The sequence below is a fragment of the Trichomycterus rosablanca genome, chromosome 14 (genome assembly GCF_030014385.1).
Source record: "Trichomycterus rosablanca isolate fTriRos1 chromosome 14, fTriRos1.hap1, whole genome shotgun sequence".
NCBI classification, from domain to species: Eukaryota; Metazoa; Chordata; class Actinopteri; order Siluriformes; family Trichomycteridae; genus Trichomycterus; species Trichomycterus rosablanca.
The window spans coordinates 35435950-35462956 of NC_086001.1; the positions used below are offsets into that span (position 1 = coordinate 35435950).

General features: G+C 40.6%; 1 protein-coding gene across 1 annotated transcript in view; it reads left to right on the forward strand.

Moving 5' to 3' along the window:
* The first annotated feature begins 9386 nt into the window (after window positions 1-9386).
* The window catches only part of rbm47 (RNA binding motif protein 47), a 43596-nt gene continuing 25975 nt past the window's right edge, over window positions 9387-27007 (forward strand). The window contains exon 1 of the mRNA XM_063008273.1: window positions 9387-9664. The gene's annotated coding sequence lies outside the window, so the exon portion shown is untranslated. The remainder of the gene's footprint in view (window positions 9665-27007) is intronic.

The window sequence follows — 27007 nt, forward strand, 5'->3', positions numbered from 1 at the left end:
TGAGTCTGTAAGTTAGAGAGTGAGTCAGTAAGGGAGTCAGTGATTGAGTGAGTGAATCAGTCAGTGAATCAGTTAGTGTTAGTGGGAGTGGGTGAGTGAGTCAGTGAGTACGTGAATCATTGAGTCTGTGAGTTAGAAAGTGAATCAGTGAGTGTGTCAGTGAATCAGTTAGTGAGTCGCTTAGTGAGTTAGTGAATGAGGAACAGGAGGGGCCTACTGGGAGTTTTGCACGTTCTCCAAACGTCCAAGCTGTCTCCATCCTCCATCCTGAACTTGTGCCAGGGTGCGTGTGTGCTCCCACTGGGACCCGGACCAGGTCAAGACTCAAGTACTGAAATCCTTCAAAAGTATCTGGACACCCGACCACGACACACAGGTTCGCGGCTATAACAGTCTCCGCTCGTGCCGTGTGTTTCCCTTTAATTTGTCGGCTGCCTGTGTGTGTTAAGTAATAATATTATTAGTGTGTGTGTGTGTGTGTGTGTGTGTGTGTGGGGCGATCTGAAAGCTTGTTTGTGGTTTTGCTGTTAACAGACTGAACCTGTTTCTGCTGCTTTCACCTGAACGTGTGTGTGTGTGTGTGTGTGTGTGTGTGTGTGTGTGTGTGTGTGTGTGTGTGTGTGTGTGTGTGTGATGCTGTTCTGGCTATTGTCCAGGAGGATAGTGTTTCCAGGCCGACGTACCTGGAAGCTTTCTGGTTTGGTGAGTTTCTGCCACACACACACACACACACTCACACACACACTCACACCCACACACACACACACACACACACACACACACACACAGGCCGGCCCAACCGAAGTGACAATAATCAGTGAGTCTGTAAGTGAGTGAGTACATTAGAGAGTGAATCATTTAGTGAGTCAGTGAGTTAGACGGTGAGTAAATGAGTACGTTCGGGAGTCAGTAACTTAGTGAATCAGTGAGTCAATAAGTCAGTGAGTCAGTGAGTATGAGAACCAGTGAGTGAGTCAGTAAGTGAATCGGTGAATCTGTGAGTGTTTCCAGTCAGTGAATTAGTAAATTAGTGAGTCAGTAAGGGAATCAGTGAGTCTGTGAGTGAATCATTTTGTGAGTCAATGGGTTGGAGAGTAAGTGAATCAGTGAGTGAGTCAGTAAGTACGTTAGTGAATCAGAGAGTCAGAGGGTGAGTCAGTGAATTAGTGAGTGAATCATTAAGTGAGTCAGTGAGTAACTCAGTCAGTCGGTGAATTAGTGAGTCAGTGAGTGAGTCAGTAAGTAAATCAGTGAGTAGGTCAGTGAATTAGTGAGTGAATCATTTAGAGTGTGAATCATTTCTTAAGTGAGTCAGTGAGTTATTAAGTGAGTATGTCAGTGAGTGAGTGAATCAGTGAGTCAATAAATTCGTGAGTCAGTGAGAATGAGAACCAGTGAGTGAGTCAGTAAGTGAATCGGTGAATCTGGGAGTGTTTCCAGTCAGTGATTTAGTAAATTAGTGAGTCAGTAAGTGAATCAGTGAGTCCGTAAGTGAACCGGCGAGTGAGTCAGTAAGTGAATCAGTGAGTCTGTGAGTGAATCATTTTGTGAGTCAATGGGTTGGAGAGTAAGTGAATCAGTGAGTGAGTCAGTAAGTACGTTAGTGAATCAGAGAGTCAGAGGGTGAGTCAGTGAATTAGTGAGTGAATCATTAAGTGAGTCAGTGAGTAACTCAGTCAGTCGGTGAATTAGTGAGTCAGTGAGTGAGTCAGTAAGTAAATCAGTGAGTAGGTCAGTGAATTAGTGAGTGAATCATTTAGAGTGTGAATCATTTCTTTAGTGAGTCAGTGAGTTATTAAGTGAGTATGTCAGTGAGTGAGTGAATCAGTGAGTCAATAAGTTCGTGAGTCAGTGAGAATGAGAACCAGTGAGTGAGTCAGTAAGTGAATCGGTGAATCTGGGAGTGTTTCCAGTCAGTGATTTAGTAAATTAGTGAGTCAGTAAGTGAATCAGTGAGTCCGTAAGTGAACCGGCGAGTGAGTCAGTAAGTGAATCAGTGAGTCTGTGAGTGAATCATTTTGTGAGTCAATGGGTTGGAGAGTAAGTGAATCAGTGAGTGAGTCAGTAAGTACGTTAGTGAATCAGAGAGTCAGAGGGTGAGTCAGTGAATTAGTGAGTGAATCATTAAGTGAGTCAGTGAGTAACTCAGTCAGTCGGTGAATTAGTGAGTCAGTGAGTGAGTCAGTAAGTAAATCAGTGAGTAGGTCAGTGAATTAGTGAGTGAATCATTTAGAGTGTGAATCATTTCTTAAGTGAGTCAGTGAGTTATTAAGTGAGTATGTCAGTGAGTGAGTGAATCAGTGAGTCAATAAATTCGTGAGTCAGTGAGAATGAGAACCAGTGAGTGAGTCAGTAAGTGAATCGGTGAATCTGGGAGTGTTTCCAGTCAGTGATTTAGTAAATTAGTGAGTCAGTAAGTGAATCAGTGAGTCCGTAAGTGAACCGGCGAGTGAGTCAGTAAGTGAATCAGTGAGTCTGTGAGTGAATCATTTTGTGAGTCAATGGGTTGGAGAGTAAGTGAATCAGTGAGTGAGTCAGTAAGTACGTTAGTGAATCAGAGAGTCAGAGGGTGAGTCAGTGAATTAGTGAGTGAATCATTAAGTGAGTCAGTGAGTAACTCAGTCAGTCGGTGAATTAGTGAGTCAGTGAGTGAGTCAGTAAGTAAATCAGTGAGTAGGTCAGTGAATTAGTGAGTGAATCATTTAGAGTGTGAATCATTTCTTTAGTGAGTCAGTGAGTTATTAAGTGAGTATGTCAGTGAGTGAGTGAATCAGTGAGTCAATAAGTTCGTGAGTCAGTGAGAATGAGAACCAGTGAGTGAGTCAGTAAGTGAATCGGTGAATCTGGGAGTGTTTCCAGTCAGTGATTTAGTAAATTAGTGAGTCAGTAAGTGAATCAGTGAGTCCGTAAGTGAACCGGCGAGTGAGTCAGTAAGTGAATCAGTGAGTCTGTGAGTGAATCATTTTGTGAGTCAATGGGTTGGAGAGTAAGTGAATCAGTGAGTGAGTCAGTAAGTACGTTAGTGAATCAGAGAGTCAGAGGGTGAGTCAGTGAATTAGTGAGTGAATCATTAAGTGAGTCAGTGAGTAACTCAGTCAGTCGGTGAATTAGTGAGTCAGTGAGTGAGTCAGTAAGTAAATCAGTGAGTAGGTCAGTGAATTAGTGAGTGAATCATTTAGAGTGTGAATCATTTCTTTAGTGAGTCAGTGAGTTATTAAGTGAGTATGTCAGTGAGTGAGTGAATCAGTGAGTCAATAAGTTCGTGAGTCAGTGAGAATGAGAACCAGTGAGTGAGTCAGTAAGTGAATCGGTGAATCTGGGAGTGTTTCCAGTCAGTGATTTAGTAAATTAGTGAGTCAGTAAGTGAATCAGTGAGTCCGTAAGTGAACCGGCGAGTGAGTCAGTAAGTGAATCAGTGAGTCTGTGAGTGAATCATTTTGTGAGTCAATGGGTTGGAGAGTAAGTGAATCAGTGAGTCCGTAAGTGAACCGGCGAGTGAGTCAGTAAGTGAATCAGTGAGTCTGTGAGTGAATCATTTTGTGAGTCAATGGGTTGGAGAGTAAGTGAATCAGTGAGTGAGTCAGTAAGTACGTTAGTGAATCAGAGAGTCAGAGGGTGAGTCAGTGAATTAGTGAGTGAATCATTAAGTGAGTCAGTGAGTAACTCAGTCAGTCGGTGAATTAGTGAGTCAGTGAGTGAGTCAGTAAGTAAATCAGTGAGTAGGTCAGTGAATTAGTGAGTGAATCATTTAGAGTGTGAATCATTTCTTTAGTGAGTCAGTGAGTTATTAAGTGAGTATGTCAGTGAGTGAGTGAATCAGTGAGTCAATAAGTTCGTGAGTCAGTGAGAATGAGAACCAGTGAGTGAGTCAGTAAGTGAATCGGTGAATCTGGGAGTGTTTCCAGTCAGTGATTTAGTAAATTAGTGAGTCAGTAAGTGAATCAGTGAGTCCGTAAGTGAATCTGTGAGTCTGCAAGCAAGTGAGTAAGTGAATCAGTGAGTGAGTCAGTAGGTGAATCAGTAAGTAAGTCAGTGTGTAGGTGAACCAGTGAGTGAGTCAGTAAGTAAGTCAGTGCATAATTGAACCAGTGAGTCAGTAAGTGAATCTGTGAGTCTGCAAGCAAGTGAGTAAGTGAATCAGTGAGTGAGTCAGTAGGTGAATCAGTAAGTAAGTCAGTGTGTAGGTGAACCAGTGAGTGAGTCAGTAAGTGAATCAGTGAGTCAGTAAGTAAGTCTGCATAATTGAACCAGTGAGTCAGTAAGTGGATCTGTGAGTCTGCAAGCGAGTGAGTAAGTGAATCAGTGAGTGAGTCAGTAGGTGAATCAGTAAGTAAGTCAGTGTGTAGGTGAACCAGTGAGTGAGTCAGTAAGTGAATCAGTGAGTCAGTAAGTAAGTCAGTGCATAATTGAACCAGTGAGTCAGTAAGTGAATCTGTGAGTCTGCAAGCGAGTGAGTAAGTGAATCAGCGAGTGAGTCAGTAGGTGAATCAGTAAGTAAGTCAGTGTGTAGGTGAACCAGTGAGTGAGTCAGTAAGTGAATCAGTGAGTCAGTAAGTAAGTCAGTGCATAATTGAACCAGTGAGTCAGTAAGTGAATCTGTGAGTCTGCAAGCGAGTGAGTAAGTGAGTCAGTGAGTGAGTCAGTAGGTGAATCAGTAAGTAAGTCAGTGTGTAGGTGAACCAGTGAGTGAGTCAGTAAGTGAATCGGTGAGTCAGTAAGTAAGTCAGTGCATAATTGAACCAGTGAGTCAGTAAGTGAATCTGTGAGTCTGCAAGCGAGTGAGTAAGTGAATCAGCGAGTGAGTCAGTAGGTGAATCAGTAAGTAAGTCAGTGTGTAGGTGAACCAGTGAGTGAGTCAGTAAGTGAATCAGTGAGTCAGTAAGTAAGTCAGTGCGTAATTGAACCAGTGAGTCAGTAAGTGAATCTGTGAGTCTGCAAGCGAGTGAGTAAGTGAATCAGCGAGTGAGTCAGTAGGTGAATCAGTAAGTAAGTCAGTGTGTAGGTGAACCAGTGAGTGAGTCAGTAAGTGAATCAGTGAGTCAGTAAGTAAGTCAGTGCATAATTGAACCAGTGAGTCAGTAAGTGGATCTGTGAGTGAGTCCGTAGGTGAATCAGTAAGTAAGTCAGTGTGTAGGTGAACCAGTGAGTGAGTCAGTAAGTGAATCAGTGAGTCAGTAAGTAAGTCAGTGCGTAATTGAACCAGTGAGTCAGTAAGTGAATCTGTGAGTCTGCAAGCAAGTAAGTGAATCAGTGAGTGAGTCAGTAGGTGAATCAGTAAGTAAGTCAGTGTGTAGGTGAACCAGTGAGTGAGTCAGTAAGTGAATCAGTGAGTCAGTAAGTAAGTCAGTGCATAATTGAACCAGTGAGTCAGTAAGTGAATCTGTGAGTCTGCAAGCGAGTGAGTAAGTGAATCAGCGAGTGAGTCAGTAGGTGAATCAGTAAGTAAGTCAGTGTGTAGGTGAACCAGTGAGTGAGTCAGTAAGTAAGTCAGTGCATAATTGAACCAGTGAGTCAGTAAGTGAATCTGTGAGTCTGCAAGCAAGTGAGTAAGTGAATCAGTGAGTGAGTCAGTAGGTGAATCAGTAAGTAAGTCAGTGTGTAGGTGAACCAGTGAGTGAGTCAGTAAGTGAATCAGTGAGTCAGTAAATAAGTCTGCATAATTGAACCAGTGAGTCAGTAAGTGAATCTGTGAGTCTGCAAGCGAGTGAGTAAGTGAATCAGTGAGTGAGTCAGTAGGTGAATCAGTAAGTAAGTCAGTGTGTAGGTGAACCAGTGAGTGAGTCAGTAAGTGAATCAGTGAGTCAGTAAGTAAGTCTGCATAATTGAACCAGTGAGTCAGTAAGTGGATCTGTGAGTCTGCAAGCGAGTGAGTAAGTGAATCAGTGAGTGAGTCAGTAGGTGAATCAGTAAGTAAGTCAGTGTGTAGGTGAACCAGTGAGTGAGTCAGTAAGTGAATCAGTGAGTCAGTAAGTAAGTCAGTGCATAATTGAACCAGTGAGTCAGTAAGTGAATCTGTGAGTCTGCAAGCGAGTGAGTAAGTGAATCAGCGAGTGAGTCAGTAGGTGAATCAGTAAGTAAGTCAGTGTGTAGGTGAACCAGTGAGTGAGTCAGTAAGTGAATCAGTGAGTCAGTAAGTAAGTCAGTGCATAATTGAACCAGTGAGTCAGTAAGTGAATCTGTGAGTCTGCAAGCGAGTGAGTAAGTGAGTCAGTGAGTGAGTCAGTAGGTGAATCAGTAAGTAAGTCAGTGTGTAGGTGAACCAGTGAGTGAGTCAGTAAGTGAATCGGTGAGTCAGTAAGTAAGTCAGTGCATAATTGAACCAGTGAGTCAGTAAGTGAATCTGTGAGTCTGCAAGCGAGTGAGTAAGTGAATCAGCGAGTGAGTCAGTAGGTGAATCAGTAAGTAAGTCAGTGTGTAGGTGAACCAGTGAGTGAGTCAGTAAGTGAATCAGTGAGTCAGTAAGTAAGTCAGTGCGTAATTGAACCAGTGAGTCAGTAAGTGAATCTGTGAGTCTGCAAGCGAGTGAGTAAGTGAATCAGCGAGTGAGTCAGTAGGTGAATCAGTAAGTAAGTCAGTGTGTAGGTGAACCAGTGAGTGAGTCAGTAAGTGAATCAGTGAGTCAGTAAGTAAGTCAGTGCGTAATTGAACCAGTGAGTCAGTAAGTGAATCTGTGAGTCTGCAAGCGAGTGAGTAAGTGAATCAGCGAGTGAGTCAGTAGGTGAATCAGTAAGTAAGTCAGTGTGTAGGTGAACCAGTGAGTGAGTCAGTAAGTGAATCAGTGAGTCAGTAAGTAAGTCAGTGCATAATTGAACCAGTGAGTCAGTAAGTGGATCTGTGAGTGAGTCCGTAGGTGAATCAGTAAGTAAGTCAGTGTGTAGGTGAACCAGTGAGTGAGTCAGTAAGTGAATCAGTGAGTCAGTAAGTAAGTCAGTGCGTAATTGAACCAGTGAGTCAGTAAGTGAATCTGTGAGTCTGCAAGCAAGTAAGTGAATCAGTGAGTGAGTCAGTAGGTGAATCAGTAAGTAAGTCAGTGTGTAGGTGAACCAGTGAGTGAGTCAGTAAGTGAATCAGTGAGTCAGTAAGTAAGTCAGTGCATAATTGAACCAGTGAGTCAGTAAGTGAATCTGTGAGTCTGCAAGCGAGTGAGTAAGTGAATCAGCGAGTGAGTCAGTAGGTGAATCAGTAAGTAAGTCAGTGTGTAGGTGAACCAGTGAGTGAGTCAGTAAGTGAATCAGTGAGTCAGTAAGTAAGTCAGTGCATAATTGAACCAGTGAGTCAGTAAGTGAATCAGTGAGTGAGTCAGTAGGTGAATCAGTAAGTAAGTCAGTGTGTAGGTGAACCAGTGAGTGAGTCAGTAAGTGAATCGGTGAGTCAGTAAGTAAGTCAGTGCATAATTGAACCAGTGAGTCAGTAAGTGAATCTGTGAGTCTGCAAGCGAGTGAGTAAGTGAATCAGCGAGTGAGTCAGTAAGTGAATCAGTAAGTAAGTCAGTGTGTAGGTGAACCAGTGAGTGAGTCAGTAAGTGAATCAGTGAGTCAGTAAGTAAGTCAGTGCATAATTGAACCAGTGAGTCAGTAAGTCAATCTGTGAGTCTGCAAGCGAGTGAGTAAGTGAATCAGTGAGTGAGTCAGTAAGTGAATCAGTAAGTAAGTCAGTGTGTAGGTGAACCAGTGAGTGAGTCAGTAAGTGAATCGGTGAGTCAGTAAGTAAGTCAGTGCATAATTGAACCAGTGAGTCAGTAAGTGAATCTGTGAGTCTGCAAGCGAGTGAGTAAGTGAATCAGCGAGTGAGTCAGTAGGTGAATCAGTAAGTAAGTCAGTGTGTAGGTGAACCAGTGAGTGAGTCAGTAAGTGAATCAGTGAGTCAGTAAGTAAGTCAGTGCATAATTGAACCAGTGAGTCAGTAAGTGAATCAGTGAGTGAGTCAGTAGGTGAATCAGTAAGTAAGTCAGTGTGTAGGTGAACCAGTGAGTGAGTCAGTAAGTGAATCAGTGAGTCAGTAAGTAAGTCAGTGCATAATTGAACCAGTGAGTCAGTAAGTGAATCTGTGAGTCTGCAAGCGAGTGAGTAAGTGAATCAGCGAGTGAGTCAGTAGGTGAATCAGTAAGTAAGTCAGTGTGTAGGTGAACCAGTGAGTGAGTCAGTAAGTGAATCAGTGAGTCAGTAAGTAAGTAAGTCAGTGCATAATTGAACCAGTGAGTCAGTAAGTGAATCTGTGAGTCTGCAAGCGAGTGAGTAAGTGAATCAGTGAGTGAGTCAGTAGGTGAATCAGTAAGTAAGTCAGTGTGTAGGTGAACCAGTGAGTGAGTCAGTAAGTGAATCAGTGAGTCAGTAAGTAAGTCAGTGCATAATTGAACCAGTGAGTCAGTAAGTGAATCTGTGAGTCTGCAAGCGAGTGAGTAAGTGAATCAGCGAGTGAGTCAGTAGGTGAATCAGTAAGTAAGTCAGTGTGTAGGTGAACCAGTGAGTGAGTCAGTAAGTGAATCAGTGAGTCAGTAAGTCAGTGCATAATTGAACCAGTGAGTCAGTAAGTGAATCTGTGAGTCTGCAAGCGAGTGAGTAAGTGAATCAGTGAGTGAGTCAGTAGGTGAATCAGTAAGTAAATCAGTGTGTAGGTGAACCAGTGAGTGAGTCAGTAAGTGAATCAGTGAGTCAGTAAGTAAGTCAGTGCATAATTGAACCAGTAAGTGGATCTGTGAGTCTGCAAGCGAGTGAGTAAGTGAATCAGCGAGTGAGTCAGTAGGTGAATCAGTAAGTAAGTCAGTGTGTAGGTGAACCAGTGAGTGAGTCAGTAAGTGAATCAGTGAGTCAGTAAGTAAGTCAGTGCGTAATTGAACCAGTGAGTCAGTAAGTGAATCTGTAAGTCTGCAAGCGAGTGAGGAAGTGAATCAGTGAGTGAGTCAGTAAGTGAATCAGTAAGTAAGTCAGTGTGTAGGTGAATCAGTGAGTGAGTCAGTAAGTGAATCGGTGAATCAGCGAGTGTTTCCAGGCCCTCGTACCTGGAAGCTTTCTGGTTTGGCGAGTTTCTGTCTCTCACACACACACACACACACACACACACACACACACACACACACACACACACACACACACACACACACACACACACACACACACTACAATAGAAAACTGAACGTTTCCTGGTACAGTCCGACCTGATCAGGGTCTAACCTCTCTCTCTATCTTCCTGCTGGTCCAGTTTTTTTGGTCGCGTCCCTCCGTCCGGCCCTCGCCAGGCGAGAGAGGAATGCGGAGCTCATGTCAGCGGAAGGCAGGTACCGAGCCGGGCGCTAATCTCTCTCTCTCTCTCTCTCTCTCTCTCTCTCTCTCTCTCTCTCGCCCTACCTACCCTCCCACCCCGCCTGCCTCCGTTCTCATCAGATCACATCAGACCAGACCGGAGAGGAGAGGAGAAGTGACGCGGAGTCAGACGGGGAAGCGAAAGACTCGGACCGAGCGAAAGCAAAACAGAAGAGAGAAGAGAAACCGCTCGCCTCGGAATTCACCCCTCCCTTCCACGCCGGGGGCCGCCGCGATCGCCTCCTCGCTCGCTGCATTCGCCGCGTTCGCGCCCGTGCTCTCACGTCCGAGACCCGAGACCCGAGACCCGAGAGGTGATGATGAACGACTCCGGATCACTCCTGCACTGACTCCCGACGTCCCAGGTACGTTTCTCCATTCGTAATAATTATTAGCATTTCTTTATTTTTATCTCGATCTGCGTTTTACTCGCTTGGACCTTGGTGCCACCTGTTCCTCCGACTCTTCCCAGATGGTCCCGAGCGCTCCGGACCCCCCGCCGGCCTTATTTATTATCCCGGGTTCTGAACCCACCCCTCTCTCAGTGTGTCCTTCTGCTTTGAACTCTCTCGGCCGCTCGGCGCTGTCCGGTTCAGGATCTGGGAATGTTGTGCAAACTGGGTTGAAAGTTGCCGTTGCGTGCGCGCGCGTGTGTGTGTGTGTGTGTGTGTGTGTGTGTGTGTGTGTGTTGTGTAAGCGCTCAGAGGGGTGTTCTGTAATTGAATGTGTGTGAAAGAGTCGGGTTTCAGACTGAATGATGGCTTCATCTGAGGCATGGAAAGACACGGAGAAAAAAGGGGAAATCGTGTGTGTGTGTGTGTGTGTGTGCGCGTGTGTGTGCGCGTGTGTGTGCGTGTGCGTGTGCGTGTGTGTGTGTGTGTGTGAGAGAGGAAGAGTAAATGACAAAAAAAAAGTTCTCTTTATCCAAATATCATTATATTATTATTATTATATATTATTATATTTATTATTATTATTATATTTATTGTGTTATTATATATTATATTTATTATATATTATTATATTTATTATTATTACTATTATTATTATTATTATATTTATTATTAGTATTATATTTATTACATTTTATTATATATTATTATATTTATTATTATTATTATATTCATTATATATTATTATTATATATTATTATACTTATTATGTTATTATTATTATTATTATATTTATTATTATTATATTTAATATATATTATTATATTTATTACTATTATTATTATTATACTTATTATATTTATTATTTTATTATTATATTTATTATTATTATTATTATTATACTTATTATATTTATTATTATTATTATTATTATTACACTTATTATATATTATTATATTTATTATATATCACTATATTTATTATGTATTATTAAATTTATTATTATTATTATTATACTTATTATACATTATTATATTTATTATTATTATTATATTTTATTACTATTATATTTTATTAATATTTATTTATTATATTATTATATTATGATTATATATTATAATTATATATCATTATTATATATTATTATTATTATTATTACTATTATATTATTATTATTATTATATATTTTTATTATTATTATTATATATTATTATTATTTTATTATTATTATTATTATTATATATTATTATTATTATTATATATTTTTATTATTATTATTATATATTATTATTATTATTATATATTTTTATTATTATTATTATATATTATTATTTTAATATTATTATTATTATCATTATTATATATTATTATATATTATTATTAATATGACTATTATATTATTATTATTACATATTATTATTATTATTATTATATATTTTTATAATTATTATTATTATATAATATTATTTTTTTATTATTATATATTATTATTTTTATTTTATTATTATTATTATTATTATCATTATTATATATTATTATCTAAATCGCTTGTTGGTGAGCCAGTGAGTAACTTAGTCAGTGAGTGAGTCAATGAGTGAATCAGTTAGTGAGTCAGTGAATGATTCACTTAGTCAGTGAGTTAGTGAGTGAGTCAGTGTGTAAGTTAGTGTTAGTGAGGCAATGAGTGAATCAGTTAGTGAATCAGTTAGTTTCAATGAGTCAGTGAGTAGGTCAGTAAATCAGTGAGTTAGTAAGAGAGTGAGTCAGTGAGTAATTGAACCAGTGAGTGAGTCAGTAAGTGAACCAGTGAGTCAGTAAGTGAACCAGTGAGTCAGTCAGTGAACCAGTGAGTCAGTCGTTGAACCAGTGAGTCAGTAAGTGAACCAGTGAGTCAGTTAGTGAACCAGTGAGTTAGTGAGTCAGTTAGTGAACCAGTGAGTCAGTAAGTGAACCAGTGAATCAGTAAGCGAATCAGTGAGTCAGTAAGCCAGCAAGTCGGTGAGTGAGAGTCAGCGAGTGTTAGTAAGTCAGTAGGTTAGTAAATGACTCAGTGATGGAGTCAGTAATTGATTCTGTGAATGAGTCAGTGAATCAGTAAATCCGTGTATTAGATGTTCTACCATGTCTGTGGGAATTTGTGCATCGATTCACAGATCCAGGGTGTGTTTAGGGCTGCTTGCTAGTATCAATTCCAGTTCTGTACGTGTTCAGTAGGGACAAGGCCGGGCTCACGGTCAATGTTCCGATTCATCCCACTCTAAATGCATCCAGTGTCACAGGACTTTAAAGTACGTCTGTGGGGATTTTTGTCCATTTGGTCAAGTATGGTCAGGTAAGTCACACTGGGCACAAATCCCCACAGACGTACTTCAGAGTCCTGTGAGAACCGATCCCAGCTGGAGTGAGGAGGGAACGGGGTTCGAGTTTGTAACGAGGTGAACGAGGTGTGTGTGTTTGGAGTGAAAACACCGCATTGTTAATCGTGTGTGTGTGTGTGTGTGTGTGTGTGTGTGTGTGTGTGTGTGTTTGTTTGTGTGTGTGTGTGTGTGTGTGTTTGTTTGCCAACACCTTTAACGGCAGGAGCAGCAGGAACCGGTTCCTCTCTTCTGTTTAGATTTCTATCTGTTCTCAGAAGCTGCTTCACATTCTGTATCTGAAAGTGGGACTGGAACTCCAGACAGGCCAGACGCTCGAGCAGACGCCTCGTCTAGACACTAGGTGTCAGCGTTAGTTAGTGATGGAGCTTTTCTACCAGAAGAACTTCGGTTCATGAACCGGTTCTGTTTGGGTTTCTTCAATCTTGCTGCTTTTTAGAGAACTGTTCGAACCTTGGTGCTTTTTAGAGAACCGGTTCTGTTCGAGTTTCTTCTTTGTACCTTGGTGCTTTTTCTAGGGAACCGGTTCTGTTTGGGTTTCTTAGGACCTTGGTGCTTTTTAGAGAACCGGTTCTGTTGAGGTTTCCTAGAACCTAGGTGCTTTTTAGAGAACCATTTGAACCTTGGTGCTTTTTAGAGAACCGTTCGAACCTTGGTGCTTTTTAGAGAACCGGTTCTGATCAGGTTTCTTCTTTGTACCTTGGTGCTTTTTCTAGAGAACCGGTTCTGTTTGGCTTTCTTAGAACCTTGGTGCTTTTTAGAGAACCGGTTCTGTTGAGGTTTCCTAGAACCTAGGTGCTTTTTAGAGAACCATTTGAACCTTGGTGCTTTTTAGAGAACCGTTCGAACCTTGGTGCTTTTTAGAGAACCGGTTCTGATCAGGTTTCTTCTTTGTACCTTGGTGCTTTTTCTAGAGAACCGGTTCTGTTTGGCTTTCTTAGAACCTTGGTGCTTTTTAGAGAACCGGTTCTGTTGAGGTTTCCTAGAACCTAGGTGCTTTTTAGAGAACCATTTGAACCTTGGTGCTTTTTAGAGAACCGTTCGAACCTTGGTGCTTTTTAGAGAACCGGTTCTGATCAGGTTTCTTCTTTGTACCTTGGTGCTTTTTCTAGAGAACCGGTTCTGTTTGGGTTTCTTAGAACCTTGGTGCTTTTTTATAGAGAACCGGTTCTGTTCAGGTTTCATCTTCGAACCTTGGTGCTTTTTAGAGAACCGGTTCTGTTGAGGTTTTATCTTCGAACCTTGGTGCTTTTTTATAGAGAACCGGTTCTGTTCAGGTTTCTTAGAACCTTAGTGCTTTTCAGAGAACCGGTTCTGTTGAGGTTTCTTCGAACCTTGGTGCTTTTTAGAGAACCGGTTCTGTTCAGGTTTTATCTTCGAACCTTGGTGCTTTTTAGAGAACCGTTCGACCCTTGGTGCTTTTTAGAGAACCGGTTCTGTTGAGGTTTCCTAGAACCTAGGTGCTTTTTAGAGAACCATTTGAACCTTGGTGCTTTTTAGAGAACCGTTCGAACCTTGGTGCTTTTTAGAGAACCGGTTCTGATCAGGTTTCTTCTTTGTACCTTGGTGCTTTTTCTAGAGAACCGGTTCTGTTTGGGTTTCTTAGAACCTTGGTGCTTTTTTATAGAGAACCGGTTCTGTTCAGGTTTCATCTTCGAACCTTGGTGCTTTTTAGAGAACCGGTTCTGTTGAGGTTTTATCTTCGAACCTTGGTGCTTTTTTATAGAGAACCGGTTCTGTTCAGGTTTCTTAGAACCTTAGTGCTTTTCAGAGAACCGGTTCTGTTGAGGTTTCTTCGAACCTTGGTGCTTTTTAGAGAACCGGTTCTGTTCAGGTTTTATCTTCGAACCTTGGTGCTTTTTAGAGAACCGTTCGACCCTTGGTGCTTTTTAGAGAACCGGTTCTGTTCGGGTTTCTTCTTTGTACCTTGGTGCTTTTTTTTTTTTTTTATAAAAAAACGGTTTTGTTCGGGTTTCTTAGAACCTTGGTGCTTTTTAGAGAACCGGTCCTGTTCGGGTTCTCAGAACCTTGATGCTTTTTAGAGAAACGGTTCTGTTCGGGTTTCTTCTTTGTACCTTGGTGATTTTTTTATAAAGAACTGGTTCCGTTTGGGTTTCTTAGAACTTTGGTGCTTTTAAGAGAACCTGTTCTACATTGGTTGAAAAGGGGAAAAAAGAAACCCAAACAGAACCAGTTCTCTGAAAAGCACCAATGTACAAAGAAGAAACCTGAACAGAACCGTTTCTTTAAAAAGCACCAAGGTTCTAAAAATCCCAAACAGAATCAGTTCTCTAAAAAGCACCAAGGTTCAAATGGTTCTCTAAAAAGCTCAATCACAAGGTTGGAAGAAACCTGAACAGAACCGGTTCTCTAAAAAGCACCAAGGTTCTAAGAAACCTGTTAGGTGTGTGTGGTGGTGGTGGGGGGGGGGGGGGGGGGGGGGGGTCATGTGACCTCTGGTCATGTGACCTCGGCATCACAACCTTAACCCTGAGAGAGACAGCTGGAGCGCAACGTGTGTGTGTGTGTGTGTGTGTGTGTGTGTGTGCGTGTGTGTGTGTGTGTGTGTGTGAAAGAGAAACAGGATCTTTTTTCTTTCCCTTCTGCTTTTCTTCCCATCACACACACACACACACACACCACACACACACACACACACACACACACACGGCATACCTGCACTGTCCTCCTACAATGAACGCATTCTTCCTCCGAACAAGACGGTGTGTGTGTGTGTGTGTGTGTGTGTGTGTGTGTGTGATTAGGCTGGGGAAGTTTAGGGAAGGTCCTCATCTCCTCGAAATTTAGTCCTATCCACTTCCCCCTTCCCGCCCTGACCGAGAACCGCAGGCAGTTTGAACCTTCACTGTCTCACACACAGTTGTGCAAAACTGAGTCTTAAGCAATCTTGAGCAATAGAGGAGTGTGTGTGTGTGTGTGTGTGTGTGTGTGTGTGTGGCAAAAGTATTGGGACATCGCCTCTATTTCTGAACTTGTCTGTTTCAGTGACCGAAAGGTGTTGGGTCACATGCAGGGAACCTATCAGACATGGATTCTGAACAGCCTGTGGCCTCTCCGTCGCTCTTCGACCGAAAGGACACAAATTCCCACAGACACACTCCACAATCTTTCAGTAGGACTCCAGCAGAGGGAGGGCGGGGCGGCCAACCAGGTCACGGTCACACTTTAGGCATCAGATGTCCGCTGACCACTCTATTGGGACGACCAATTGGAACAGCAACGTCATTTGGTTTTACTGAATGGGCACAAATTCCCACAGACATAAGGAAGTCACTTGGAGGGGCTAGAAACCCAAGAACCTAGAAACTGACCTTGATTGGACGGCTGCTCTTCTAAGAACCTAGGAACTGACCTGGACTGGAGGGCACTAACCTAGGAACTTAGGAACCTAAGAACTTAGGAACTGACCTGGACTGGAGGGCACTAACCTAGGAACTTAGGAACCTAAGAACCTAGGAACTGACCTGGACTGGAGGGCACTAACCTAGGAACTTAGGAACCTAAGAACTTAGGAACTGACCTGGACTGGAGGGCACTAACCTAGGAACTTAGGAACCTAAGAACTTAGGAACTGACCTGGACTGGAGGGCACTAACCTAGGAACTTAGGAACCTAAGAACTTAGGAACTGACCTGGACTGGAGGGCACTAACCTAGGAACTTAGGAACCTAAGAACCTAGGAACTGACCTGGACTGGAGGGCACTAACCTAGGAACTTAGGAACCTAAGAACCTAGGAACTGACCTGGACTGGAGGGCACTAACCTAGGCCTAGGAACTGACCTGGACTGGAGGGCACTAACCTAGGAACTTAGGAACCTAAGAACTTAGGAACTGACCTGGACTGGAGGGCACTAACCTAGGAACTTAGGAACCTAAGAACCTAGGAACTGACCTGGACTGGAGGGCACTAACCTAGGAACTTAGGAACCTAAGAACCTAGGAACTGACCTGGACTGGAGGGCACTAACCTAGGAACTTAGGAACCTAAGAACCTAGGAACTGACCTGGACTGGAGGGCACTAACCTAGGAACTTAGGAACCTAGGAACCTAAGAACTTAGGAACTGACCTGGACTGGAGGGCACTAACCTAGAAACTTAGGAACTGACCTGGACTGGAGGGCACTAACCCAGGAACTTAGGAACTTAGGAACTGACCTGGACTGGAGGGCACTAACCCAGGAACTTAGGAACTTAGGAACTGACCTGGACTGGAGGGCACTAACCTAGAAACTTAGGAACTGACCTGGACTGGAGGGCACTAACCCAGGAACTTAGGAACCTAGGAACTGACCTGGACTGGAGGGCACTAACCTAGGAACTTAGGAACCTAGGAACCTAAGAACTTAGGAACTGACCTGGACTGGAGGGCACTAACCTAGAAACTTAGGAACTGACCTGGACTGGAGGGCACTAACCCAGGAACTTAGGAACTTAGGAACTGACCTGGACTGGAGGGCACTAACCTAGGAACTTAGGAACTTAGGAACTGACCTGGACTGGAGAGCACTAACCTAGGAACTTAGGAACCTAGGAACTGACCTGGACTGGAGGGCACTAACCTAGGAACTTAGGAACTTAAGAAACTAGAAACTTAGGAACTTAAGAACTTAGGAACCTAGAAACATAAGAACTTAAGAACTTAGGAACCTAGAAACATAGGAACTTAAGAACTTAGGAACCTAGGAACCAATAAACTTAGGAACCTAGAAACATATGAACTTAAGAACTTAGGAACTTAGGAACTGAGGAACCTAGAAACTTAGGAACTTAAGAAATTGGGAACCTAGGAACCAAGAAACTTAGGAACCTAGAAACATAGGAACTTAGGAACCTAGAAACTCAGTAACTTAAGAACTTAGGAACCTAGAAACATAGGAACTTAGGAACTTAGGAACTTAAGAACTTGGAACTTAGGAACTTAGGAACATAGGAACTTAGAAACTTAAGAACGTAGGAACTTAGGAACCTAGAAACATAGGAACTTAGGAACTTAGAAACTTAGGAACTTAGGAACTTAGGAACCTAGAAACATAGGAACTTTGGAACTTAAGAACTTAGGAACTTAGGAACCTAGTAATGTAGGAACCTAGAAACATAGGAACCTAGGAACTTGGAACTTAGAAACCTAGGAACTTAGGAACCTAGGAACATAGGAACTTGGAACTTAGGAACCTAGTAATGTAGGAACCTAGAAACATAGGAACCTAGGAACTTGGAACTTAGAAACCTAGGAACCAAGAAACTTAGGAACTTAGGAACTTAGGAACCTAGAAACATAGGAACTTAGAAACTTAAGAACTTAGGAACTTGGAACTTAGAAACCTAGGAACCAAGAAACATAGGAACCTAGAAACATAGAAACTTAGGAACCTAGAAACATAGGAACTTAGGAACCTAGAAACTCAGTAACTTAAGAACTTAGGAACCTAGAAACATAGGAACTTAGGAACTTAGGAACTTAGGAACTTAGGAACTTAAGAACTTGGAACTTAGGAACTTAGGAACTTAGAAACTTAAGAACGTAGGAACTTAGGAACCTAGAAACATAGGAACTTAGAAACTTAAGAACTTAGGAACTTAGGAACCTAGAAACATAGGAACTTAGGAACTTAGAAACTTAGGAACTTAGAAACTTAGGAACTTAGGAACCTAGAAACATAGGAACTTTGGAACTTAAGAACTTAGGAACTTAGGAACCTAGTAATGTAGGAACCTAGAAACATAGGAACCTAGGAACTTGGAACTTAGAAACCTAGGAACTTAGGAACCTAGGAACATAGGAACTTGGAACTTAGGAACCTAGTAATGTAGGAACCTAGAAACATAGGAACCTAGGAACTTGGAACTTAGAAACCTAGGAACCAAGAAACTTAGGAACTTAGGAACTTAGGAACTTAGGAACCTAGAAACATAGGAACTTAGAAACTTAAGAACTTAGGAACTTGGAACTTAGAAACCTAGGAACCAAGAAACATAGGAACCTAGAAACATAGGAACTTAGGAACCTAGAAACTTAAGTACTTAGGAACTTAGGAACTTAGGAACCTAGAAACATAGGAACTTAGGAACATAGGAACTTAGGAACTTAGGAACCTAGAAACATAGGAACTTAGGAACTTAGGAACTTAGGAACATAGGAACTTAGAAACTTAAGAACTTAGGAACTTAGGAACTTAGGAACCTAGAAACATAGGAACTTAGGAACATAGGAACTTAGGAACTTAGGAACCTAGAAACATAGGAACTTAGGAACATAGGAACTTAGGAACTTAGGAACCTAGAAACATAGGAACTTAGGAACTTAGGAACTTAGGAACTTAGGAACATAGGAACTTAGGAACTTAGGAACATAGGAACTTAGGAACTTAGGAACTTAGGAACTTAGGAACTTAGGAACATAGGAACTTAGGAACTTAGGAACATAGGAACATAGGAACTTAGGAACTTAGGAACATAGGAACTTAGGAACTTAGGAACATAGGAACTTAGGAACTTAGGAACCTAGAAACATAGGAACTTAGGAACTTAGGAACTTAGGAACTTAGGAACATAGGAACTTAGAAACTTAAGAACTTAGGAACTTAGGAACTTAGGAACCTAGTAATGTAGGAACCTAGTAACATAGGAACTTAGAAACCTAGGAACTTGGAATTTAGAAACCTAGGAACTTGGAACTTAGGAATTTACGAACTTAAGAACTTAAGAACTTAGGAACCTAGGAACTCAGGAACTTAGGAACCTAGAAACTCAGGAACTTAGGAACTGACCTGGACCGGAAGGTTGCTAGTTTGAGGCCCATGTTGAACTTGAGAGCTCCTGAAAGGGGAGTGAACCTTGAAGGAGAACGGAGGGAACACTGTGGTTTCTTTTGATTGTAACAGTTGGCTTCACACACACACACACACACACACACTCAGGAACACTGGAGGGCGCTTCAACCTACTCGTACACACACTCACCGTCAGACGACCTTGACTCAGGAGGTCGTGTGATTATCTCCCCAATCAAGTGACAACGCGTGTGTGTGTGTGTGTGTGTGTGTGTGTGTGTGTGTGTGTGTGTGTGTGTGTGTGTGTAGCGTACGGTATTTACGGCGTCGGAGTCGAACCGGATTTTCCAGTTTTAGGTGTCTGTGTGGTTTAGTGGCTGAAATAACGTCACACACACACACACTCACACACACACACACTCACACACACATACTCACACACACACGTAACGACATCTGAAAACACTCTTAGACAAAGCTTTTGTCCCCGAGATTTCAGAGTGTGTCTGTGGGGATTTGTGGCCGCTTGTGGGCGTGTCCCAAACGCCGGGGTTCGGTAACAGGGAGAGGTCAGCGTGACGTAACTCCATTCAGTCCTGTTCTGAATTGTGAGGTCGCAGGTCGTTATTAGTAGGCGTGGCTGCTGAGTTCGTGATGACGGGTGGCTCGCTTTGTGAATGATGTGCATACCGCATACCGTCGGGGTGGCACGCCGCCGTCTGTGGGAATTTGTGCCTTTTCGGTAATAAATATATAATAACACAATATAATAATAGAATTATACAATAAGTAATTCAATAAATAACATAATATAATAATAAATAATATAATATAATAATTCAATAAATAATATAATTTAATAATATAATATAATAATATAATTATACAATAAGTAGTTCAATAAATAACATAATATAATAATAAATAATATAATATAATAATTCAATAAATAATGTAATATAATAATATAATATAATAATATAATTATACAATAAGTAATTCAATAAATAATATAATATAAAAATATAATATACAATTTATTATAATATAATAATATAATAAATTATATAATATAACAAATAATATAATATAATAATTCAATAAATATATAATAATAATTAAAATAATATTATAATATAATAAATAATATAATGTTATAATATAATATAATATAATAATTTAATAAATAATATAATATAATAATATAATATAATAATTTAATAAATAATATAATAATTAAATAAATAATATAATATAATAATTAAATAAATAATATAATATATTATAATAATTAAATAAATAATATAATATAATAATTCAATAACTAATATAGTAATTTAATACATAATATAATATTATAATTCGATAAATAATATAATATAGTAATTCAATAAATTATATAATTTATTATAATAATTAAATAAATAATGTAATAAATTATGTAATTTAATAATTCAATAACTAATATAATAATTTAATACATAATATAATATAATAATTCAATAAATAATATAATATAGTATTTCAATAAATAATATAATTTAGTAATTTAATATATAATATAGTAATTTAATAAATAATGTATTAATATAATATAGTACGAAATATAATAATACAATATAATTGAATTAATAATAATATAATATATAATATAATATAAAAAATTAGTAAATAACATATTAATATAATATAGTATGTAATATAATAATATAATATATTTCAATAAATAATATAATATAATATGAAATAATAATAAAATAAAATATTAATATGATATAGTACAGTGGTTCTCAAACTTTTTAGACCAAGTACCACCCATTATCAAACCAAAACTTCCAAGTACCACTTATGTTTTTCATCACAGAACCACATATGCCACACATTTATTAGGGGTGTGTGTGTGTGTGTATGTATATTAGTGATGGGAATTATGCCTTCTTGAAGGGAGCCGGATCTTTTGGCTCGGTTCTTTTTAAAGAGCCGTTTAAAAGAATGGCTCTTCGTTCTTCAGGAGGCGCTACTAGGTAAACTATAGGACACCCTCGATATTAACATCAGATTTTGCTACCTTACCCTAAATGTAGGCCTAATTATAAACACTTAAACGAGAAAAAAAGATTTATTTCAAAAGAAAAAAAAACTACAGAGACGTACTGTGGTTTCATTACATTAAGTTTTTAGAACAATCCTCTCTTGTACTGAGATGTGACCGTGTTTGTTTCTGCTTTAAAACATACGCACCATGAAAGAACCAGACTTAACACAATTAAACAAGTTTATAGTTTATTTCTCAATTATTTGTCATTATACTACCAGCTCTCTCTCTCTCTCTCTCTCTCTCTCTCTCTCTCTCTCTCTGTGCGTGTGTGTGTCTCGCTTGCTCTTTCAGCGATACTGAAAGTGTTTCGGATTTGAATATCGGCAATAAACAGCTCTTATTACGACTTACGATTAATTCCCTCTACTGATGTAAAGCTGAATGGATGGATTACAGTCTATATGAACTGCGCAAAAATAAAAGACTTGGTTCCTTTCGTTCATTTCAAAGATCCGTTTAATAGAACGACCCATCACTAGTATATCTGCGCCTGTTTAGCGGAGCAGCCTGGTGATGTCAGAAAGGAGATCAGTGCAGTGTTGCCAACTTAGCGACTTTGTCGCTATATTTAGCGACTTTTCAGACCCCTCTAGCGACTTTTTTTCAAAAAAGCGACTAGCGACAAATCTAGCGACTTTTTCTGGTGTTATTGGAGACTTTTGGAGACTCGAACGTGAAAACACACATATTGTTCTGCACTCACAAGCGGTCAGCGGCACAGTCAGGGTTGCCAGATTGGGCGTTTTTCCACCAAAATGAGAGGATTTTGTTGGAAATTAACAGGGAAAAACACACTTTGGCAGGTGGACAAATTTTGGGCTGGTTTGTAGCATTTTGGCGGCTTCAAATGTAAATAAAAAAACTATTGCTTTCTAAAGCAGGTGTAATATAAATATGTCTACCTTCTCCCACCACATCCAACCTGTTGTCAAAACTGTGATTGACAGGTTATTCTTTCCAGTCCAAGACACTGTTGCCACGCCCATCAATACACTGATTCATGTTAGACAAGTGATTTGAGTTGAATATGAAGGTAAGCAAGTCTCATATGTACGAGAGGTTAAACTTTCATTGCTTGCAAGTTTATTTTTATTTACTTGCAAAGGTTTGTGTGTCCTATCATCAATAATGCATTTTACACACTTGGTAGGCTACTTCAAAGACATGCAAGCAAAAATAATTTGTCCGTTATAATGTATAATTACTGATCTGTACATTTTAAGATATTAATTTGTACATCATGATGGTTTAACTGGTTTATTATTTGTGAAATGCTAAACACCATCTGCTTATCCTGTGTTTTTACATGCATTTTGGATGAAGATTACTGTCGCAATCTGGCAACCCTGCCCAGAGTAGCTCAGTGTTGTCTTAAAAAACAAAAACAGAAGAACGTTCATTTGTCGTTCTAAACATATTTAGGGTGGTTTTTTTACCCACTTTGTCTCTCCCACGATGTTATTCCTCTTCTACAGCGTCAATTACACGCAAATGGACCTTATGCAAATTAGGCGATGACGTCATTTAGCGACTTCTAGCGACTTTTAGGACAGCCAATAGCTACTTTCCTTACTGAGGAGTTGGCAACACTGGATCAGTGAGATTCAGACGCAGATCTGCTCTGATAAAAGTGAGAGAGCTACTGATCACTTTACTGATCACTTTACTGATCACGTTTTGGGAATTTCGAGATGAAAACCGCGAACGTGAAGTATAGACGTAATAGTACGGTGTCTGCGTAGCCCCGAATATTTTTTAAAAACATTCGTTTTAATACAGTTAAACTGATTTTATTAAAACAGAATTATAACTACTTTGAAACAGATTTTATTAGTAATTTACACATTTTGTTTCATTTTTTTGTATTTATAATTATTAAATTATTTATTTTTTTCGGTGCATGTAGTTACTTTTCCGAAATTATCTGGCGTACCACTTCATGCTGCTTCACGTACCACAGTTTGAGAACCACTGATATAGTACATAATATAATAATATAATATGATAAATAATATAATAATTCAAAACAATAATATAATACAAAACAATTAATGCTATAATATAATAATACAATATATAATCAAATATAATAATGAAATACAATAAAATATCATACAATATATACAGTATATACAGTATATATACTGTTTTGAATTTAACACATAATAAATGCAGACAAGCCAGTCTAGCACCTGCACTCACTCACTATTAGCCACACTGTGGTCAATTTAGAGCCTTTTGGGTCCTTTTAAGACCCGATCGTTAAAATAGGCCGACCCCTGTGTGATCTTCTCAGCCAGAGCGACAGCCACGTCTGTGGGAATTTGTGCCCGCCGAAGATGAGAGGATTTGTGTGACCGCCTTACTTTAAACCCGACCTTCCCTACACTGCTGCTGCAAAGTTTGAAGCGTATTATGAATTGTAAAATATTAGAAGGGGTCATGTGATCACACGCGTATGGCGTACACGTCTCCTACGTGAGTGTGTGTGTGTGTGTGTGTGTGTGTGTAAACTTCGGACGGACGGAGCACTAAACGCCGACTTTGCTCCTCATCAAGCTCATTAAGGTTTATGGCTTACCCATAATACTCACCGTGGGGGTTTTATGAGGTTGCCATGACGATTCGGAGATTACCCCTCCCCCTCCCTACACCCCTGAGATTTCATTTAACTGAAGGTCTGAAGGTCTGGGGTGAGAATCTGACCTCCAGTAACCTCCCTGGTTAAGTTCTGACCGGTCACTCGGGGTCAACGTGATCGCTGGGCGACCCGGGACGTAGACTGGACCTGAAGTTTCCTGTTTGGGTGTCTTATCTGGGTTTTTAGGGTTGTCCTTTTACCTATTTTACCCCCCCCCCTACACACACACACACATACACACACCCGTATTGACACACTGCAGATAAGTTACAGAACTGTTGAATGTGTAACCTTGAGTGCCGCGGTCATGTGAGCCGGCGGTGACTCCGGCTCACGTGACGGCCGGCGTAGAAGCTCGGCTCAGCGATTTGCGAAGAGAGCCAAAAGTATTCGGACACAGCTGGAGGAGGGATCCCGACAGGATACCAGAGCTCTGAGAACCCAGTCGAATGGGAGGCCTATTTCTGCGACTCCTTTCCGGAGACAGAAGACCTAAAATTAGGTGGTGGGAGTCTCGAACCGATACCCTTCTGGTTGGCTAGACCAAAACGTTCTTGCGTTCCCTCTGGGAACTTGCCTTGGAGACCCATTTAAGTTCCTTGGGTCCCTACAGTACTTGCAGGTCTCGGCAGTGTCGATTCGGGACGCAGCCCTAGTGTCCGGACAGCTAAGCCACAGAGACCCGAGTTTAGGTCTCGGTAATGTTGATTTGGGACGCAGCCTTAATAATGCTATAGAAACCCGGTGGTGTCGATTCGGGACGCAGCCCTAGTGTCAGGACGGCTACGCTACAGAGACTCGGGTTCAGGTCTGGGTGGTGTTGATTTAGGACGCAGCCCTAGTGACGCTATAGAAACCCGAGTTCATGTATTGTGGTGTTGATTTGGGACGCAGCCCTAGTAATGCTAGGGAAACCCGAGTCCACATCTGGGCGGTGTCTATTTGGGACAGTGACGCTAGTGTCCGGACAGCTACGCCACAGAAACTTGAGTTCAGGTCTCTGCTGTGTCGATTTGGGACGTAGCCCTAGTGACGCTATAGAAACCCGAGTACAGGTTTCTGTTGTGTCGATTTGGGATGCAGCCCTAGTATCCGAACAGCTACGCTACAGAGACCCGAGTTCAGGTGTTGGTGGTGTCGATTCGGGACGCAGCCCTAGTGACGCTATAGAAACTCGAGTCCACGTCTGGGCGGTGTCTATTTGGGACGTGGCCCTAGTCTCCGGACAGTTACGCTACAGCAACCCGAGTTTGGATCTGGGCGGTGTTGATTTGGGACGCAGCCCTAGTGTCCGGACAGATACGCTACAGAAAGCGTAGTTCAAGTCTCGGCGGTGTCGATTTGGGACGCAGCCCTAGTGACGCTACAGAAACACAAGTTCAGGTCTCAGCGGTGTCGATTTGTGACGCACCCACGTTCATCGCAAACGCTCTTCTGATTAAAAGGGCCCGAATTCCCGATTCGTGACGCACCCCAAAACTTGTGGAGGGGTCACGGAGCAGGACGTCCGGCTAGGATGTCCAGTTAGGTCCTGGTCATGTGACCACACGCGTTTATACAGGTAAAGCGTCGTCCAATCGGAGAGCGTTTCTGTGAGTCTAGCTAACTCTAGCTAAGGTGGAATTGGGGTTTGGTTAGGGTTAGGGTTTAGAGTTAGGGGTTAAGGTTAGGGTTAGGGTTAGGGGTTAGGGTTAGGGGTTAGGGTTTGGGGTTAAGGTTAGGGGTTGGGATTAAGGTTAGGGTTTGGGGTTAAGGGGTTAGGGGTTGGGGTTAAGGTTAGGGTTAAGGTTAGGGGTTGGGGTTAAGGTTAGGGTTAGGGTTTGGGGTTAAGGTGGTTAGGGTTAGGGTTAGGGGTTAGGGCTTGGGGTTAAGGTGGTATGACATTTGCTTGAGCCTTATCCCAAATTCAGACACCCGATCTGAACACAACACACCTCTAACACACACTCAGCTCTTAAAGGTTGACACACCGAGAGTCCGTGAACGATCCGATGAATAAATCATACGCTAATTTACCCATAATTATTGGGAGGATCGTTTTTCCTTCCCGCAGGGTAGCGATCGCACCCCTGTTCCGAAACATTTTATTTATACAGTATGTATATCATTATAGGCGTGGTCGCTCTGTTTTAGCTCACAGTCAGGTGTCCAAATCATTTTTGGCCATGTGCTGTATTACCAAAAAGAGCTTGACTGACCCGGACCCCACACGACACCTCTGATGAATTGGAATACCGACCATGAGTCTGTGAGGCTTATTGCTTCACTTAGCATTATTATTATTTATTTATTTATTTTAATTATTATTAATATTTATATTAATATTATTATTTATTTATTATTAATATTTATATTATTATTTATTTATTTATTATTATTTTTTATTATTATTTTATAATATTTTTTTTTATTATTTTATTATTGTTGTTTTAATTATTATCATTAATTTTATTTATTATTATAATTATTTTTATTATTATTATTATTGTTATTATAATTTTTGGCCATGTGCTGCATTTCCAAAAAGAGCTCGACCGACCCGGACCCCATCTGACTCCTGAGATGAATTGGAATACCGACCATGAGTCAGGACTTATCGCTTTGCGTTACCATGTTTTTTTTTAAACAGTGTTTTTGTTCTTCTTCACCTGTCCTTTGTTTTATTATTATTTATTTATTTATTTATTTATTTATTTATTTATTTATTTATTTATTATTTATTATTATTTATTCATTATTTATTATTATTATTTATTTATTATTATTTATTCATTATTAATTATTATTATTTATTCATTATTATTTATTATTATTATTATTATTTATTATTATTATTATTATCATTATTATTATTGTTATTATTATTTTTATTTATTTATTTATTACTATTTATTGTTATTATTTATTTATTTATTTATTTATTTATTTATTTATTTATTTATTTATTTATTATTATTATTTTTGGCCACGGTCTGCACTTCCAAAAAGACCTGGACCGACCCGGACCCCGTCCGACACCTTCGGTACGCACTGGAACACCGACCACGAGTCAGGACCCGACCCTGCTTACGCTCTGGCGTCCGATTGGCCGAGAGTACTCGGCGTCCCCCCGGTGCACCGTACCGTTTGGGGCCGGACCCGGACGCCCCGCTCCTTATCTCTCCTCCGTCCCGCCCGCCGCAGGACTTTGCCCTCCTGAGCCAGAGATCTTGGAAGGAGCGGAGAAGGAGGCAGGTAGGAGGGGGCACCTTGTTCCTTTTGCCCCACCCTGTCGGAGCGTTGAGCAAACGCTCCGCCGCCTCCCACACACACACGCGCGCACACACACACACACACACACACACACACACACTCACACACTCCACTTCGGTCTGAGAGTGGAGAGACTCGGCGAGGGGCGAGGAGGCAA